At 46.9% G+C, this 19,349-nt stretch overlaps 1 protein-coding gene across 1 annotated transcript in view; it reads left to right on the forward strand.

Moving 5' to 3' along the window:
* The first annotated feature begins 1,884 nt into the window (after positions 1–1,884).
* bcl9l (bcl9 like) overlaps positions 1,885–19,349 on the forward strand; it is an 80,593-nt gene continuing 63,128 nt past the window's right edge. The window contains exon 1 of the mRNA XM_043677703.1: positions 1,885–2,004. The gene's annotated coding sequence lies outside the window, so the exon portion shown is untranslated. The remainder of the gene's footprint in view (positions 2,005–19,349) is intronic.

Consider the following 19,349-nt stretch of genomic DNA (forward strand, 5'->3'; position numbering starts at 1 on the left):
TTTGCTTTTGATGGGGGTGGAGTTTAGAGGGAGGGGGCTCACAAGGGTAAAAGGCACATTGATTAATAAACCAGACATGTGCTGTTCACAAGGAGACAGTGAGGTCTGCAGATGCTGGAGATCAGAGTTGAGTGTGTGTTGCTGGAAAAGCATGAGTGGTCAGGCAGCATCCGAGAAGCAGGAAAATCGACAATTCGGGCATAAGTCCTTCATCAGGAATGCGCTGTTCACTGTCGAGATTCCCAATGCTGCATTGATAAGCTTGGCACAGGATTAACTTGCAATCGTTAAATCCAGTGAAAGACTTTCAAACCAGCTGCTGGCAGGGTAAGGAGCATCAGTTTTTGTGGAGAAATTCAAGAGGCTGGAGAGTGTTTGCAGTGTCAGTCACCAGAGAGCTTCAAGATTTATCGTCAATGTCAGAAGAGTGAGAGGAAACATGAGCATTTATTTTTCATAGCAAGTTGTTGTGATGGGGAAAGGGCAGGGAGAGCAGGTTCAGTTGCAGCTTTCAGAAGGTAGTTGGATGAACATTTGAAGAGTAGAAATTTGCCAGATGACAGAGAGTGAGTGAGCGAGCAGGGGAGTAGGGGCTAATTGGATAGGTTATTTCAAATGCCAGCAAGACCCAATGGCCTCTTGTGAGGTAAGTTTTTTTATATCAGCAAGGTAATCATTAAAAAAGCAATAATTTAAAATTAAATGGAAACGAATTGCGTGATTTGATGCACAATGAAGGATCTGTTCCTCAGTGGTCAGTCAGTCACCAGGAACAGGTTTAGAATCTGCTTTCTGCTGGTTAGAGTCACACTGTCCCCCAGCTGTTGCTGTGTCCAGAGGCAGGCTCAGCAGGGAAGTGTCTGAGGCATATCAAACTCCGACCGGACTTGAGTCAGCCATCCGTACTGTCACCTGTCCCTGCCCCTCTCAGCTAACTGCTGCTGAAACTCCTGTCCATCTTCCTGTTACCTCCACGCGCAATAATCCAGTGCCATCTCTCAATCTGAGTACATTGGTGTTAATCCAAAACTGCACAATGTGGAGTCTCACTGGGGTAGGTCTGCATACACACACCGACCCTCTCTGGGGTATGGGGTGCCACACACACTGACATGACTGGATAGAGATCTGACAGTTTACTGAAATGTCTGTTTTTCATTTCACTCCATAAACAGAATATTAGTGGGGAATTTAATCATCAGTGGATTCAGTACTGAGCTGAGTCTTATTGTATTGAGTGTCCAATATGCTCAGTCCCTAACTGCATATTCAACTGGAGTTCCTGGTCAGGATAGGTACACGTCATTTTCTTCCTGGGCCAATGGCCAGTTTAAAGGCGGTGATCTACTAGGTCTGGATCTACTGCACTGAGCCCGGGTAGGAGCGGGGAAATGAGGAGCTCCCCTCGGACATTGGGAGGGGTACAGATAGAGAGAGAGAGAGACTGTCCCGCTGCCACCAGTGTAAGTCACTGCAATCTGGAGGAAAGCTGGAGCCTCAGACAGTGTTTGTAATGCAGACAACTCCAAATGTTTCTCAGGAGAATTCACACACACACAATGCAGCTTTGAGCTGACTGCTGTGCAATCTCAGTGATCTGAGGTGTCACTGAGTCTGAGAAAGTGGGAATGAGACAATTGCCCCTCCAGGGCATTACAGAGAGCAGAGGTCTTGGGGATAGTGGGGAATAATGGAATACTTGCTTCTCCATTGTTAACCTTCAGACTCATCGGACTGGAGTGTCTCAGATGATGATCTGTACTGAGCGTTTTGCTTCACAGTTTAACAGGAAGTAGATAATAGCGACCCAAACAGGAAATGGTTGGAGGTTTTTATTTGTACAAGTGTTGATGCTGAATGCTGAACAAGAGGAGTCTGGGGATTGGGAATGACGGTGCTATTAACCCAGTCCCTTCACATCTGGGGCCAGATGGTTCATGAAGTCTGTGCTGGTTCCTCAGCGAGCCAGCTGTGTGAAAACAGAGACACTCGTACCATGAGAAGGTGAGGCACAGAGGGAAAGCTTCCCCTGGATCCGGAATCTGAAACCGGTCACACACACACAACCATTCGAATCATTGATCATTGCTGTGTTTCCTATATTACGACAGTCTAAACAACAAGCAGCATGTTCCCAAATATGAAGTAATGAGCAGATAATATATCAGTGATGTCAGTTGAGAGATAAATATTGGCTAAGAACTGGGAAAACATTTCTGCTTTTCTTTGAAATTGCGTCATTGGCTATTTTACACTCAACTGAGGACAGCAGAGCTTTGGTTTAATATCTCATTTTGGCAGTTATGATAATCTGACGCTTTCTCAGCACTGACCCTCCGACAGTGCGGCACTCCCTCTGCGCTGACCCTCCGACAGTGCGGTGCTCCCTCTGCGCTGACCCTCTGACTGTGCAGTGCGCCCTCTGACGGTGCAGTGCGCCCTCTGCGCTGACCCTCCGACAGTGCGGCACTCCCTCTGCGCTGAGCCTCCGACAGTGCGGCGCTCCCTCTGCGCTGAGCCTCCGACAGTGCGGTGCTCCCTCAGCACTGACCCTCCGACAGTGCAGTGCGCCCTCTGCGCTGACCCTCCGACAGTGTGGCACTCCCTCTGCGCTGACCCTCCGACAGTGTGGCGCTCCCTCTGCGCTGACCCTCCGACAGTGCAGTGCGCCCTCAGCACTGACCCTCCGACAGTGCGGTGCTCCCTCTGCGCTGACCCTCTGACTGTGCGGTGCGCCCTCTGCGCTGACCCTCTGACGGTGCAGTGCGCCCTCTGCGCTGACCTCTGACGGTGCAGTGCGCCCTCTGCGCTGACCCTCCGACAGTGCAGTGCGCTCTCTGCGCTGACCCTCCGACAGTGCGGTGCTCCCTCTGCGCTGACCCTCCGACAGTGCGGTGCTCCCTCAGCACTGACCATCCGTCAGTGCAGTGCGCCCTCTGCACTGACCCTCCGACAGTGCAGTGCGCCCTCTGCGCTGACCCTCCGACAGTGTAGTGCGCCTTCTGTGCTGACCCTCCGACAGTGCAGTGCGCCCTCAGCGCTGACCCTCCGACAGTGCGGCGCTCCCTCAGCGCTGACCCTCCGACAGTGCGGTGCTCCCTCAGCACTGGCCCTCTGACAGTGCGGTGCTCCCTCTGCGCTGAGCCTCCGACAGTGCGGCGCTCCCTCAGCACTGACCCTCTGACAGTGCGGCACTCCCTCAGCACTGACCCTTCAATAGTGCGGCGCCCCCTCAGTACTGACCCTCTGACAGCATAGCATTCACTCCGTGCTGACCCTCCAACAGTGCAGTGCTGACCCTCTGCCAGCGCAGCCCTCTGTCTGCGCTGACCCTCTCCCAGCGCAGCTCTCTGACAGCGCTGACCCTCTGCCAGCGCAGCCCTCTGTCTGCGCTGACCATCTGCCAGCGCGGCCCTCTGACAGCGCGGCACTCCCTCAGTGTGGATTTCTGTTGAGTGTTCTATCGTTTTGTGTTGAAGTCTCTGGAATGGGACATGACCTTCTGATTCTGAGTTTGCAGAGGTTGGTCTGACAGTTACCAAACTCTTGACACGTGCAGCATGGTCCCTGCAGTGGGCGGGATTGTCTGGAATGTCTCTCCATGCTGGGGACTGGAATGGATCCTGAGGGGGTTGGGAGCCTGACCATGAGGTAGCTGTTGGGAAGGGTTTGTTTGGTTAGAGTCACAGGACAGTGGGATGTGCAGAACCTGCGCTGTGTTCTGCTCATGTGTCTTTCTGCCTCTCAAACCATGATCCAACTTGAATATGTTTGTTGTGAGCCTCTGGAATTGTTTCTTTTATTGGTCAGAGTATTGAGTATAAGAGTTGGGAGGTCACGTTGTGGCTGTACAGGACATTGGTTAGGCCACTGTTGGAATCAATGCATGCAATTCTGGTCTCCTTCCTATCGGAAATATGTTGTGAAACTTGAAAGCGTTCAGAAAAGGATGTTGCCATGGTTGGAAGGTTTGAGCTTTGTGAGTGGCTGAACAGGCTGGGGCTGTTTTCCCTGGAGCATTGGAGGCTGAGGGGTGACCTTATAGAGGTTTATAAAATTATGGGGATGTCTGGTCAGCATGGACGGGTTGGACTGAAGGGTCTGTCTCCATGCTGTACATCTCAACCTCTTTTATTTCTTGTTTGTCTGACGCGGTGACTGTTGGGTTGTCTGTCAATCAGCACAATATTATTTGTTACTGGCTCTGCCCATCACACCAATCTGCTATGTACATGTGAATATACATAATGGAAGCAGAAGTAGGCCATTCAGCCCTTTTGAGTCTGCTAAACCATTCACTAAGATCACAGCTGATCCAGAGCTGCCCTTGGTAAAATACGACTGAGTGAACAATGCAGAAACAAGCCATTTGGCCCATCAGGTTGATGTTTGTATATATGCTCCACGTGAGCCTCTTCCCACTGGTCTTGAGGAAGGTTTTGACAGGCTCAGTTTGTCTCCACTGGAGTATAGAAGAGCAGAGCGGCAATTTGATTCAAACTTAAGATCCTGACGGATCCTGTCAGTTGGATACGGGAAAGGATGTTTTCTCTGGTGTGAGAGGCGAGAACCAAGTGTTACTGTTTTTTAATTAGTTTCCCATTGAAGACAGATAAGGAGAGTCCTGATTCTCACAGAATGTCGGGATTGTTTGGAACTCGCTTCCTCATATTAATCCAAATTTCCCCATAACGTAGCAATCTCTAAACATTAGTTCTACCAATATCCTATCAAAGCCTTTCATAATTTGTCAGGTCACCCCTCAGCCTTGTTTTTTTTTGTTTGGAGGAAAGAGCTTCAGTCTCTAACTTAATTGCTTTTCCAGACCTCAGCCTAGTAACAGCCTCAGAATCCTAATTTGCATCGTCCTTCTGAGCCTTGTCTTGTGGAAGCAGAAGGGGTGTGATTGCACCCTGTTAGGGAGAAGACAGTTGAGCTGCATTTGTTTCTGCTGCATCCCACAGACACATGGATGGGAAGAAGAGAATGGTAGATGCCCTGGATAAAGAGCAGCCGTAAGGGCTGTGTTGGACAGCTACACTGAAGGCCTTGGTCCACTTCTCATCCTTGAATTTTATCCGGATCCCTGACCTTGGCAACTGGAGGCACCCGGATCCCTAGCATCTGGCAGCCGGATCCCTGACCTCAGGACTTAGTTGATCCCTGACCTGAGATCTGGCATACCCTCACCCTTGACCCTGGAAACCAGCAGTGACGGGATTGTGTATAGTGTCCCTTAGGTCTATAAGCTAAGGTCCATGAATGGCAGGGAGATCTGGATTGTATCTAATGGGAGAGTTTGTTGATGGGATTATAAACCTCAGAGAATTTGGAGTCGTTGCTGCATTGTTTAGTCATTATGTCATTCTCATTTTTCAATGTGAAAAGCACAACAAATTGGGAGCTAAATGTCTTGTGTACAAATGCATATCTGGTATAATCTTTCCAAGATTGTACGTATTTCATGACATAAAAGGAGAAATTGCTGGAAATGCTCAGCGGATCAGGCAGTATCTATGAAGATGGAAACAAAGTGATAACGTTGACCCGACCACCCTCTGTGCTGTCTTTCCAGGAATTTTAAGTTTATTTCAGATTTGTAGCTCTCCTGAGTTTTGGTTCCAATTATAAAGCAGGCAGGGTGCAGTTATGGAGCAGTGTCAGGATTTGTTGGTGGTGTTGAAACCCTGCTGCCTTTTGTTCCTCCAGAAGTGAACAGCTTCCGAGACGGTGTGCATCTCTCAGGGTCGGTCTGCATCACCCACCTACCTCTGCACACAAGTGCATTGATAGTTCCGAACCTGTGGACTCAGCAAGAGAAACTCTGAAACTCTGGCAGAGCCACAGACTGTGTGAATGTAGACTCTGAGCGAGCACAGGACTGTCTGCTCCACAATCTGGAGCTGGTGACAAGCATGTGTCAGCACAGGCAGTTGGAGTAGAATGGACGATGGCAGCCTGCAGTTATTTTGGGAGACTGTGCGAGCTATGGAATGTGCTGCTGATGTCATTTACTACAGCAAGCATGGAGCAGATGGTGTGGGCTGAAGACCAATCCAGCTGGGACTGAGCAGGGACTTTTACATTGACATTAACCCTTTTGAACCAGCTGTCTTTCAGATGATGCCAGGCACTGATAGCTGGTGTTTGTTTGATCTGTTCCCCACAAGGTGCCATGTTCAATTCAGTTCAAATGGGCAAGGCTATTGATCCCACAAACTTTACAAACCACAGTCCCTCGTTCCCCTCCCCCTGCCCCACCCCAGTCATGGCACACGGCTGCCTCAATACATCGAGTTTCACTCCAGCTTTTAAACACCTGAGCCCCATTGCTCCGTTCAACACCTTTCATCCCATTCATAAGACTTGAACACGTAATCCAAATCAACAATGTCCGTGCAGTGCCAAGGGAGCAGCGCACTGTCGGCGGGTCAGTGCCACATTGTCGGCGGGTCAGTGCCGAGGGAGCGCCGCACTGTCGGAGGGTCAGTGCCGAGGGAGCGCCGCACTGTCGGAGGGTCAGTTCCGAGAGAGCGCCGCACTATCAGAGAGTCAGTGCTGAGGGAGTGCCACACTGTCAGAGGGTCAGTGCCGAGGGGGTGCCGCACTGTCAAGACAGATTCTTTTGCAATGATTCAGTCAAAGCTATTTAGAATTATAATGCCGTCTCTTTTTCATTTCCTCATCTCTATGGATGGGCCTCTCACACTAACTTGCCTTTCAAGAGCATGAATTTGGTCAAAAGTTCTGGTTTGGTTTGAAATAAGTGTTTCCTATCTGCCTTTACTTTTCTTCACCCTCATGACACGTGCTGTGCCTGAATACTGACCGTTACCTTTGTCCTGCACTCGTCTTTTCACTCACCAACTACTTCCTTCACTATTCAGTCTGTCAAGCATTGAATTTATCTTTCTTTCATGACCGTATTTTAAATTGAAATATATTGTGCCATTTCCTCTTAAGATATACCCTGCTGAGAATCTTTGACTTTGCCTAAATACATTCAAAGAAGTGATTTGTTTGTTTGCTCGACACAGCTTATTATTTGTTACATTTTCTATCCAGCTGAACCTTTTCAGTTTCCTCCAAACCCACATTACGAAGCTCTTTAGTGAGCTGCTGTCCTCCCTCTGAGGTCTAAACTTCCTGCCACTACACAAGAGGACTCCAAATCGAGCTCTTTACAAGATGCTTTTTGGCTAAACTTTATCCTTCAACAGAGCACCTCCTGAGTGCCTCCTTCATTTGCTGCGTTTCAAGGTTGCAAAGCCCATGTTCCTGCAGCCCCTGCCCGTTAGCCCAGGCTTTGTGTGTGGCTCGCTCTGTGCCGGAGTCTGACTGATGACCAGAGATTTTTACAGAGGAATTTGTCACAACAGGTTGTGGAAACCAGGCTTTTAAACCCAAGCTGTGATCCGATCAAGGTGTTTTGAGATGTTGAAAGGAATCAATGGGGTATTTATGGAGAGCTGTCTCTGTATCTGTGTTAAATGGAGAAAACATGGCAGCAGTTCCTCACAGCAGGTTCCTGTAACATCAGTGAGATGAATGATCCAGTCAGTTGTAATTATGGTGCTGGTTGAAGGTTAACTATTGATTGGAACACAGGCGTGAATTCACCTGCTCCAGCCCTAATTCAGCAGTGACGAGTGACTTTGATGACTTTGGTTTCATATGCTTGGCACTTTTCAAAACAAACCACGGTGGCTCAGTGGTTAGCACTGCTGCCTCACAGCACCAGGGTCCCAGGTCCACTTCCAGTCTCGGGCAACTGCCTGTGTGGACTTTGCATATTCTGCCTGTGTCTGCATAGGTTTCCTCTGAGTGCTGGAGTTTCCTCCCACAATCCAAAGTCATGCAGGTCGTGGGAAATGCAGGGTTACAGGTATTTGGTAGGAGATGGATCTGGTGGGATAGTCTTCACAGGGTTGGTGTGAACATAATAGGCCAAATGGCCTGTGTCCAGACTATAGGGATTCTATGATTAGAATCTAGAAGTTAGAAGCGAAGATTGCTGTTAAATCATTTTCGCCCATTGGCATAAATCCTCAATTTGAAACTTGCTGCTGAGCCTGTGATAGTTGCATATCAGCAGCTTGTGTGTGGAGAGGGAACAAGACGAGTGAATGCGAGATTAAACAGTGTCAGAGTGGGGCTGCTGATGAATTGCTAAAAGCGGGTAGCCCTCTCCAGGTTCTCACTCTCACACTCTACTCACTGAGAGTGGAGAAAACACTCACCACTTCCATCAGGGAAACACCAAACTAATGAGCTGGTGTTTGCAAACTGAGGATCTTGGTAATTGCAGTTTAGCACCTCCTGTGTGGTACTGCCTCACTCAGAACACTGCAGCTTTCTCTCCCTCTGAGCAAACCCTCGTCTCATTATGTCCTCGTGTGAATCTAAACCCTGACAGTGAAAGAGATTTACCTGGGGTGAGGGCTGATTTATATATCACATGTGCATCTCCTATTGGTTCTTACACTTGGCTTCATTTTGGAATACCGAGAAGTCGGTTATGTGTGTCAGGCAACAATCATTGGTTAATCACTGAGTTACTAGTTAATTTCCTTGCCCATATGGCTTGAGGGAGAAGTGTAAAACACTACAAGGATTCTTCAAGTATTGCTGTGGGATTTTCAAGATGCACAGAAGTCACCAGAACAGGTTGGTAGAGCTTCGGTTTAAAGTCTCACTTCCAAGACAGTGCCTCTGACAGTGCAGCACACTCTTGGGACAGGGTTGGGTATGTTGGCTTGGATGATGGGGTTGTCTTGGTTGAAGCTTGAGTTCTTGACCTCGTGGAATTAGCTTTAGCTCACTGTGTAGCACTCTTATGCTGAGATGGGGGAATGCTGCACTTTCAGAGAGACCCCCTTTGGAATCTGATGTTAAACCAAAGACTTTAGATAAAGTGTAAAATACCCCATTACACTTGAAAGAAAAGAGAATAATTTGCATTTATCAGCTGCCTTTAATGACCTTTCAATCATCCCAAAGTACTTTTTGCCAATAAATTACTTCTGAAATGTAGTCATTGTCACAATATAAGAAACACCGACAAATGGGCATGGGCCCACAAACAGCAATGTGATAATGACCAAATAATCTGTCCGAGCATTGATGATTGAGGGATAATTATTGGTGAGAAGCCCCTCCACCAAAGACTTCTTTCATATTCCACTTGACAGGCTGATCTCCTGTGAAGGACTTCCTGTGAGCAGTGCAGCACTCCCTCAGCACTGCAGTGAAAGTCCGCCTGCATTTTTAAACTCTGATCTTTGGGTTGGAACTTGAACCCACCACCTTGTGATCTTTGAGGCAAGAGCTGTCACTGGTGAGCCGTGGCTCCCAGTCTGTTTGAAGAACAGTAGCTGAGTACTCCCTGACATCTTGGATGATACTTATTTCTCACACCACGAAAACAGGCAGCCTGGTCATTGATGCTCCTCTATAGAATGTACAGCTCTTCAGTGGAAACATTTAAATGTAGCATTCTGCTCCTTTGGTAGAATTAACAGCCATCAAACTTCAGACTCTCCCAGGTCTCGCAGAAAATGTATCATTTGTTTTTAGAAGCAATTTGAGAACATTTTCAAAAGGGGACTGTCAAATGTTATAGGAGGTGCGGAGGTACTGAAAGGTGCTTTATAAATGCCAGTCTTTTACTCCAGTACCTGTTTGCCAAGTGCACACAGTAACTGCAGAAATTCACAGCTTATAAAACGCTGAATCAGGCGTGTGGGACATGATGTTCCAGCAAGGAACTGTGGGGCAGGCAGGAAGTCCAATGTTAGAAGATATTCTCGGCCTGGTAGGGGACTAATTCCGTCCCGGTGTTATAGCAGACAGTGTGTTAACCTTGTCCCACTGTGGTACATGCCCCTGACTGCTTCCTGTGCTGTAAGACAATCTGAGGTCGAGGGACAGTCAGTTTACATTGCAATGCAATCGTCTCTCCCACTGAGTGAGTTCTGAGAGTTCATGCTTTTTGCTCGGGTTGGAGCACTGCTGTGGTTTATTGGAACTGAATCTGCCTTTCAATATGCAGCTTCTGTGCAGAACCAGTGACTCTGGGCACAGCACGAGGCACTGACAGTCATATAGTCCAAAGCTTTTCGCTATCAACAGTTATCTCCCCCCACCCACCCACACACACACACACACACACACACACACACACACACACACACACGCAGTCTCTCTCTCTCTCTCACACACGCGCGCACACACTGACTCTCACTGGGGTATGGCGTCCCACATACACACACTGACTCTCACTGGAATTTAGTTTAGGGAAGGTGCCTTGGCCAGGTTTGCCCTGGCTGTTCTAATCACCTTTGTACTCAAGCCAGTGATCTCCAGCAGTTTACAATGTGACCATAAGATAAAGGAGCGGAATTAGGCCATTCAGCCCATCATGTCTGCTCTGCCATTTGATTATGGCTGACATGTTTAACAACCCCATTCCCCATGACTCTTGACCCCCTTTCTAATCAAAAACCTATCTATCTCTGTCTTAATAAACTCAATGACTTGTCTTCCACAGCCTTCTGTGGCAATGAGCTCCACAGATTCCCCACCCTCTGGCTAAAGAAATTCCTCCTCATCTCAGTTTTAAAGGGTTGTCCCTTCACTCCGAGGCTAGTCCTAGTTTTCTCTACTCATGGAAACATCTCCTCCATGTCCACTCTGTATGACAGACTGCATTGCTGCTACATCATTGTCTCTTGTCTCTCTCTTGTGCAGCATTTCAATTTCTACAAGTTCAGTGTGGAACGAGAAGAGATTTTTCCTTAACCTCTGATGATCCCTGATTATACTGAACTCCTGGATGTTCCCCCAACTGCAGTGGCAAGAATGGATTGTGTAGAGGGTTGGAATGAACCCCTCAATTTACATGAGAACAGAAAGTCAGGCAGTAGCTGTGGAGAGAGAGAGAGAGAGAGAGCAAGCTAACATTTCAAATCCAGCATCTGCAGTAATTTCCATATGAGTGTAGGGTTGTGACATGGTGGAAATGTTCATGACAGGTTTGGAGAGTCATCTCTATCTCACAAGGAACTGGGGTGAGGGGATGAGTGTAGGGAAATGGGGATTCGTTCTCCTCGGGTTTGCCCTTGAACCTTTTGTGCTGCCTTGCGCGATCTCATGTGACATGCTGTTCGATTCTGTGCCCCTGGTGATTCTGTCCTGTTTCTGGCTCAGCCTATTTAATAAAAGCCTGTTTTGTCTTTGGACTGTTAACAGCTTTTAAAGAGTGGTACCAGATACCAAGAACTGAGAAACCTTGACTGGCCCCGATTCGGTTTATTTTGATTCTTTGGAATGTGTGACTGGGCTCGGACCTTTGGGGCCGTTTTGAAAGAGTCATTATTAAAATAATGTGGGAAATGCAGCAACCAGTTTGCGCATAGTAAACTCGCAAAAAGCAGCAGTGAGATGGCAGACCAGGGTCTTTTAATTTAAAGCGATGTTATTACCAAGGAGGATAGATGTCAGCCCCCGAACCTGAACAAAATCTCATCGCAAAGGATGGCCCCTCCAACAGTGCGGCACTTCCTCAAACTGGTAAAGTTGGAAACGTTGGGCCTAGATCATAGGAGGAAGTGGGTACTGTGGATGCTGGAGATTAGAGTCTAGATTAAAGTGGTGCTGGAAAAGCACAGCAGGTCAGGTAGCATCCGAGGAGCAGGAAAATCAACATTGTAGGCAAAAGCCCTTCATCAGGAAATTCCCGATGAAGGGCTTTTGCCCGAAACATTGATTTTCCTGCTCCTCGGATGCTACCTGACCTGCTGTGCTTTTCCAGCACTACTCTAATCTTGACCCTGGATTATAGGAGCTGAGTTTCTGTAGAGGGGGTTTTGAGTAAGATTGAGTGGGCTGCCTTCAAATACTGTCTTTTCCCCAAGAATTAATTTGTTCCACAGCTGTCCTGACCTTTTATCCATCAGGCTTTGTAAGAGGTTAATATGGGACATTGGGCTTCACAAATCAAGTCAAAGAGGAACTTATGCTAAACCCACATTGTGGTTAGCCCCAGATCAAGAGCTAGCTCCACAGTTTTGGAGGGATAAACAGGATTTCACTGGAAAGGTTCCAGGGATGTGAAATGATGGTGACATGGAGAGTCAGGAGAAACAGAGGTTTTCCTTAGAGCAGCAAAGGTTCAGAAGAGTTGATAGAGATGTTTCAAATCATGAGGGGGCTTATAATAGAGTGAGAACAGAGGAACTGTTTTCACAGTGAGTGGATCGAGGTATTGATAGTTTAAGTAAATGAACAAAATGTTGGCAAATGGAGTGTAGTGTGATATGGGAAAATATGAAGTTGTTCATTTCAGAAGAAAGAACAGAAAAACAATCTTCTTGAAATGGAGAAGAATTGCAGAAAGCTGCAACACAAAAGGACTTGGGGAGACATGTGCATGAAATCCAGAAAGCTAGTACACAGGAACAGCAGGTAATCAGGAAGGGCTAATGGAATGTTGGCCTTTACTTCAACAAGGTTGGAGTATAAAGAAGGGAAATCTTACTGCAACTGTACAAGGTGCTGTGGAGACCAAATCTGGAGCACTGAGAGCTGTTTTGGCCCCTTATTTAAGGAACAATATTATTTTACTGGAGGCAGTTCAGGGAAGGTTCACCAGCATGATCCCTGGTATTGGGGATTGTCTTATGAGCGAAGGTTAACCAGGTTGGACTCTACTCACTGGAGTTTAGAAGAATAGGAGGTGATCTCATTGAAACATATCTGATTCTTAAGAGGCCTGACAGGGTCAATGCTGAGAGGATGTTTCCCCTCAGGGAGAGTCTAGGACCAGGGGGCACACTCTAGGGGTAAAGGGACATCAATTTAAGACTGAGATGAGGAGGAATTTCTTCTCTGAGGGTTGAGTCTTTGGAATTCCTTGCCACAGAGAGCTGTGGGGCAGAGTCTTTCTGTTTAATTAAGGCTGAGACAGATTCTTGATCAGTCGGGGAATCAAGGGCTACAGGGAAAGGGCAGGGAAGTGGCTGTGAGGAATGTCGCGTCAGCCATGATCCTATTGAATGGCGGAGTAGGCTTAAGGGACTGAAGGGCCTACTCCTGTTCCTACTTCCTATGGACTACTGGAGAGCACAGGGATGTGGTAGAAGGAACCAAAGATATTGTGAGGAAAAATTCGTGTTTTTTTTAATGCAGGAATCAGTTTGGATGTGGAACATGCTGCCTGAAAGAATGGTTAGAATGGATTCAAAAATCACTTTCAAAAGGGAATTGGGGAAATATTTAAGAAAACATATGGGTAATAGAATTGAATGAACTGAAGTGGTCTTTTATAAGACCTGATGCAGACTTGACAGACCAGATTAGCTGCTGCTGCTGCTGTGCTGTAATGTTGTGTGATTTGAACATTGTATGATGTTACTGAAGGCACACTATAGTCTTATATTCATGGGAACCTTTGATGATAAGCCAGAACTCAAACATGCTCAATGGTAAACTGACAGTTTCTCATCAACCTGCTAGGAGGTGTTCAAAGATGTGCAGGTCAGGTGAATTGGCCATGTTAAATTGCCCATAGTGTTAGGCGCATTAATGAGAGGGAAATGGGACTGGGTGGTTTACTCTTCGGAGGGTCATTGTGGACCTGTTGGGCCGAAGGGCCTGTTTCCATACTGTAAGGAATCTAATCTAAAAAACATCTCGGGAGTAGCTGGGATGTGAACTCCAGCCTTCTGACTGTGAGGTAGGGACACTGTCATTGTACCACAGGGGTCCCCTTGCTCAAATAACCCATAATAACCAGCAACGAACTGTCACATTCTGTACCAGGCTGAGAGGGAAGACTGATCTTAAACAGCACCTTTCACCACCTCCACATGGCCAGGCGCAAGATCCCGCAACCAGTGTCTTAAGACCATAAAATATTGCAGCTGAATTAGACCACTTGGCCCATCAAGTCTGCTCCACTATTTGATCTGGCTGATATGTTTCACTACTGCATTCTCCTGGTAGGTTAGATGGGCTTCAGATTGGTTTCACAGGTCAGCACAACATCGATGGTCGAAGGGCCTGTACAGCGCTGTAATGTCTATGTTTTTTCTCCCTCTCCCTCTCCCCCCACTCCCTCTCCCCTCTTTCTCTCTGATGTAACCCTTGATCCCCTTAGTGGTTCTTAGGGATTGTTGGTGAGGCTGGTGTTTATTACCCACTCCTAATTTCTCTCGAGCTGGAGTGGTGTGCTGTGTCATTTCATTGGGGAGTAGAGAGAATTCCATTGCTGTGGCCTGGAGTCTCATCTCAGCCAAGTGGTTGATTTGGTGATTTAGGTGTTTTTTATTCAGTAGTTCCAAGTTTACTGTTAATGAGACTGGCATTTCTGAGTTTGAATTCCCAGTTGCTGTAGTGGGATTTGAACATGTCTTCGAAGCAAGTCTGGCTCTTGAGACTCCATTCGCTGTAATGTTAGCCTTATGCCTCTGTGTTCTACCAGGACATCAGGGGTTGTACTGCTCCTCATCTCAGCACTGTCATGGGATCTTTTAAAGTGGTCTCAGACAGCTGCGGTGCTGGAGAAATTTAGAGACTGAGGAAGGTTAAAGATGAGGGAAGGTCATCTTTCAAAAAGCCTTGTCATGTATGGAGTCCAGGAGTGTGAAAGAAAAGAAATTCAAAAGGGTGTTGCAGTTAACTGATTCAGACACCCAGTGTGTGCAGGTTGTTTTGCAGTGTATTGTTACTCTGCGGGCGGCACGGTGGCACAGTGGTTAGCACTGCTCCCTCACAGCGCCAGAGACCCGGGTTCAATTCCCGCCTCAGGCGACTGTGTGGAGTTTGCACGTTCTCCCCGTGTCTGCGTGGGTTTCCTCCGGGTGCTCCGGTTTCCTCCCACAGTCCAAAGATGTGCAGGTCAGGTGAATTGGCCATGCTAAATTGCCCGTAGTGTTAGGTAAGGGGTAAATGTAGGGGTATGGGTGGGTTGCGCTTCGGTGGGTCGGTGTGGACTTGTTGGGCCAAAGGGCCTGTTTCCACACTGTAAGTAATCTAATCTAATCTAATCTAATACACCAAGTACCACATACAGTTAAAGTGGCTGCATAGAATTACTTCAAATCAGAGTGCACTGCTCACCTGGAGTATGCTTGTCCCCAGAACCTTAGCCCTACATTAGGATTACAAATTCCACTTAAATTAATACGGGGCCACTGCCTAATGATTTCTCTCTGTTCAGAGGAATGAGCTCAGCTTATTTCAGTTCTTCCTGATGGCTATAACCACACAGCTCTGCTGTTATTGTGGATCTTTCTGCTTTCCAATGTTGATTTATCCTTTTTGTCAGACTGCGATCCAAACCATGTACTGCCTATCAATAATGACTTAGCCAAGGTTCTATATAAGTTTAATTCATCTCTGCTTTTCTCTTTTATTTATCTGGACTTGAATATTGGAGCATTTATTGTATTATTTTCTGGCCTTTACTTGAGTGGTTTGTGAATTGGGCTGCCTTTAGTCACTCTCACTGCATACTTGCCCATGGCAGTTCAGAGTGAGAGATTCTGGCACTGTGTTCCTCTGGTATAACTCAGTACCAGCTGCTGTACGTCATCCGTGCGCAATGTGTGGTTAGTGTGTGTACTCTGAGAGATAGCAGCTTGTGGTGACGTGTGTGGGAAGCAGCCTCTGCAGAGGGGCTCGCAGGTAGTTGATAGCCCCACATTATTCCTGGATTACATGGGATACTGAAAGCAGTCAGATGATGATTCCAGCAGTAAAACTGATAATCATTCATTGCCACAGAATAAATAATTCAGATAGACTAAGGACAACATTAAATAGTACAAACCAGGATGCTTTCTTTTATTGAGTACAGGATTGAGTATTACTGTATTGAGTACAGGAGTTGGGGGGTCATGTTGTGGCTGTACAGGACATTGGTTAGGCCACTGTTGGAATATTGTGTGCAATTCTGGCCTCCTTCCTATCGGAAAGATGTTGTGAAACCTGAAAGGGTTCAGAAAAGATTTACAAGGATGTTGCCAGGATTGGAGGATTTGAGCTACAGGGAGAGGCTGAACAGGCTGGAGCTGTTTTCCCTGGAGTGTCGGAGGCTGAGGGGTGACCTTATAGAGATTTACAATTATGAGGGGCATGGATAGGGTAAATAGGCAAAGTCTTTTCCCTGGGATCGGGGAGTCCAGAACTAGGGGGCATAGGTCTAGGGTGAGAGGGGAAAGATATAAAAGAGACCTAAGGGGCAACGTTTTCACGCAGAGGGTGGTACGTGTATGGAATGAGCTGCCAGAAGATGTGGTGGAGGCTGGTACAATTGCAACATTTAAGAGGCATTTGGATGGGTATATGAATAGGAAGGGTTTGGAGGGATATGGGCCGGGCGCTGGCAGGTGGGACTAGATTGGGTTGGGATATCTGGTCAGCATGGACGGGTTGGACCGAAGCGTCTGTTTCCATGCTGTACATCTCTATGAGTGTATGAGAAGTCGGTCATTCGGCCTGTTGCCCCCATTCAATAAGAACATGTCTGATTTTATTAACGTCAAATCCATATTTCTGCCAATAACCTTTTCAACCTTTTCTTAACAAGAATCTATTTACCTCTGCTATAAAAATGTTCAAGTTTTCTTCCACCCCCTTTTCAGAAACTCTCTACAACAGAAAATAAATTCACCTAATCTCTGTTTTAAATGGGTGACATCTAACTCTCGATTGTCCTGTAAGAAGGAATATTCTCTTCACATCCCCTCTGTCTAATTACGTTGCCTCTTACTTTAAACTCCAGTGGATAAGGGCCCAGCTTGTCCAAACATTTCCTCATAAAACATTTGTACAACTAAGCATAACCTTCCTACTTCTGTATCCAAATGTCTTTGTAATAAATGACAATGTTCTATTAGCTTTCCTAAGCTGTACCTGCAGAATAACCTTTGGTGATTCATGCACTAGGACACCATGATCCCCCCCGCATCTCGGAGCCCAACAGCGCCTCTCCATTGAGATAATATGTTCCCCTTTCATTCTTCCTGCCAAAATGGACAAGTTCACTTCTCCCACATCACATTTCATTTGCGAATTCTTTGTTCACTCACTTAGTCTAATCTTTTCCCTGTTCTGTATGTGATCTGTACCCCAGTAAGAGTCAGTATCTTCAGGAGAGGAGGATGTGGAATGTGGTAAATGTTTTGTTTGAGATAATTGTAGCTGCATTTAAGTAGCTACATTAAGGACAAAAGGGTAACTAGGGAGAGAATAGGGCCCCTCAAAGATCGGCCTTTGTGTGGAGCTGCAGAAAATGGGGGAGATACTAAACGAGGATTTTGCATCAGTATTTACTGTAGAAAAGGATATGGAAGATATAGAAAGTAGCGAAATAAATGGTGACATCTTGAAAAATGTCCATATTACAGAGGAGGAAGTGCTGGGAGTCTTGAAATGCATAAAGGTGGATAAATCCCCAGGACCTAATCAGGTGTACCCTAGAACTCTGTGGGAAGCTAGGGAAGTGATTGCTGGGCCACTTGCTGAGATATTTGTATCATCGATAGTCACAGGTGAGGTGCCGGAAGACTGGAGGTTGGCTAACGTTTATGAAAAGTGGTAAGGACAAGCCAGGGAATTATAGACCAGTGAGCCTGACGTCGGTGGTGGGCAAGTTGTTGGAGGGAATCCTGAGGGACAGGATGTATATGTATTTGGAAAGGCAAGGACTGATTAGGGATAGTCAACATGGCTTTGTGCATGGCTAATCATGTCTCACAAATTTGATTGAGTTTTTTGAAGAAGTAACAAAGAGGATTGATGAGGGCAGAGCGGTAGATGTGATCTATACAGACTTTAATAAGACATTCGACAAGGTTCCCCTTGGGAGACTAGGTTAGCAAGGTTAGATCTCATGGAATACAGGGAGAACTAGCCATTTGGATACAGAACTGGCTCAAAGGTAGAAGACAGAGGGTGGTGGTGCAGGGTTGTTTTTCAGACTGGAGGCCTGTGACCAGTGGAGTGCCACAAGGATCGGTGCTGGGCCCTCTACTTTTTGTGACTTATATAAATGATTTGGATGTGAGCATAAGAGGTACAGTTAGTAAGTTTGCAGATGACACCAAAATTGGAGGTGTAGTGGACAGCGAAGAGGGTTACCTCAGATTACAACAGGATCTGGACCAGATGGGGCAATGGGCTGAGAAGTGGCAGATATAGTTGAATTCAGATAAATGCGAGGTTCTGCATTTTGGGAAAGCAAATCTTAGCAGGACTTATACACTTAATGGTAAGGTCCTAGGGAGTGTTGCTGAACAAAGAGACCTTGGAGTGCAGGTTCATAGCTCCTTGAAAGTAGAGTCACAGGTAGATAGGATAGTGTGGAAGGCGTTTGGTATGCTTTCCTTTATTGGTCAGAGTATTGAGTACAGGAGTTGGGAGGTCATGTTGCGGCTGTACAGGACATTGGTTAGGCCACTGTTGGAATATGGCATGCAATTCTGGTCTCCTTCCTATCGGGATAATGTTGTGAAACTTGAAAGGGTTCAGAAATGATTTACAGGGATGTTGCCAGGGTTGGAGGATTTGAGCTATAGGGAGAAGCTGAACGGGCTGGGGCAGTTTTCCCTGGAGCGTCGGAGACTGAGGGGTGACCTTATAAAGGTTTAAAAAATTATGAGGGGCATGGATAGGATAAATAGACAAAGTCTTTTCCCTGGGGTCTGCAAATCCAGAACTAGAGGGCATAGGTTTAGGGTGAGAGGGAAAAGATATAAAAGGGACCTCAGGGGCAACTCTTTCACGCAGAGGGTGGTGCGTGTATGGGATGAGCTGCCAGGGGAAGTGGTGGAGGCTGGTACAATTGCAACATTTAAGAGGCATTTGGATGGGTATATGAATAGGAAGGGTTTGGAGGGATATGGGCCGGGCGCTGGCAGGTGGGACTTGATTGGGTTGGGATATCTGTTCGGCATGGACGGGTTGGACCGAAGGGTCTGTTTCCTTTCTGTAAATCCCTATGGCTCTATGAGATATCCTCACTGTAAGATGGACCATTGTTCATTGTTGTCCCTCAGTAATATGTGCTGGCTTTTGAAATCAAATGACGATTTAAGGTTATAATTTTATGCCTTCTCTGCACAGAGGCTCCCTCTTCTCTCGGGAACTTGCAGCGATCACATTACACTCTGCATTTCCTCCAGAACATCACGTGGTGGCACTAGGCAGCTATTTATAGCAACTGCTGAGAAATCTGCAGAATTTAACCAAAAGCAGCATCACAACCACCGTTACAGTGCCAGCCCCCTGCTGAGGAGCTGGGGGACCGACCTGCTCCCAGCAGGACCCCCCCCCCCCATGTCTGT

Source organism: Chiloscyllium plagiosum, chromosome 36 (assembly GCF_004010195.1).
Source record: "Chiloscyllium plagiosum isolate BGI_BamShark_2017 chromosome 36, ASM401019v2, whole genome shotgun sequence".
NCBI classification, from domain to species: domain Eukaryota; kingdom Metazoa; phylum Chordata; class Chondrichthyes; order Orectolobiformes; family Hemiscylliidae; genus Chiloscyllium; species Chiloscyllium plagiosum.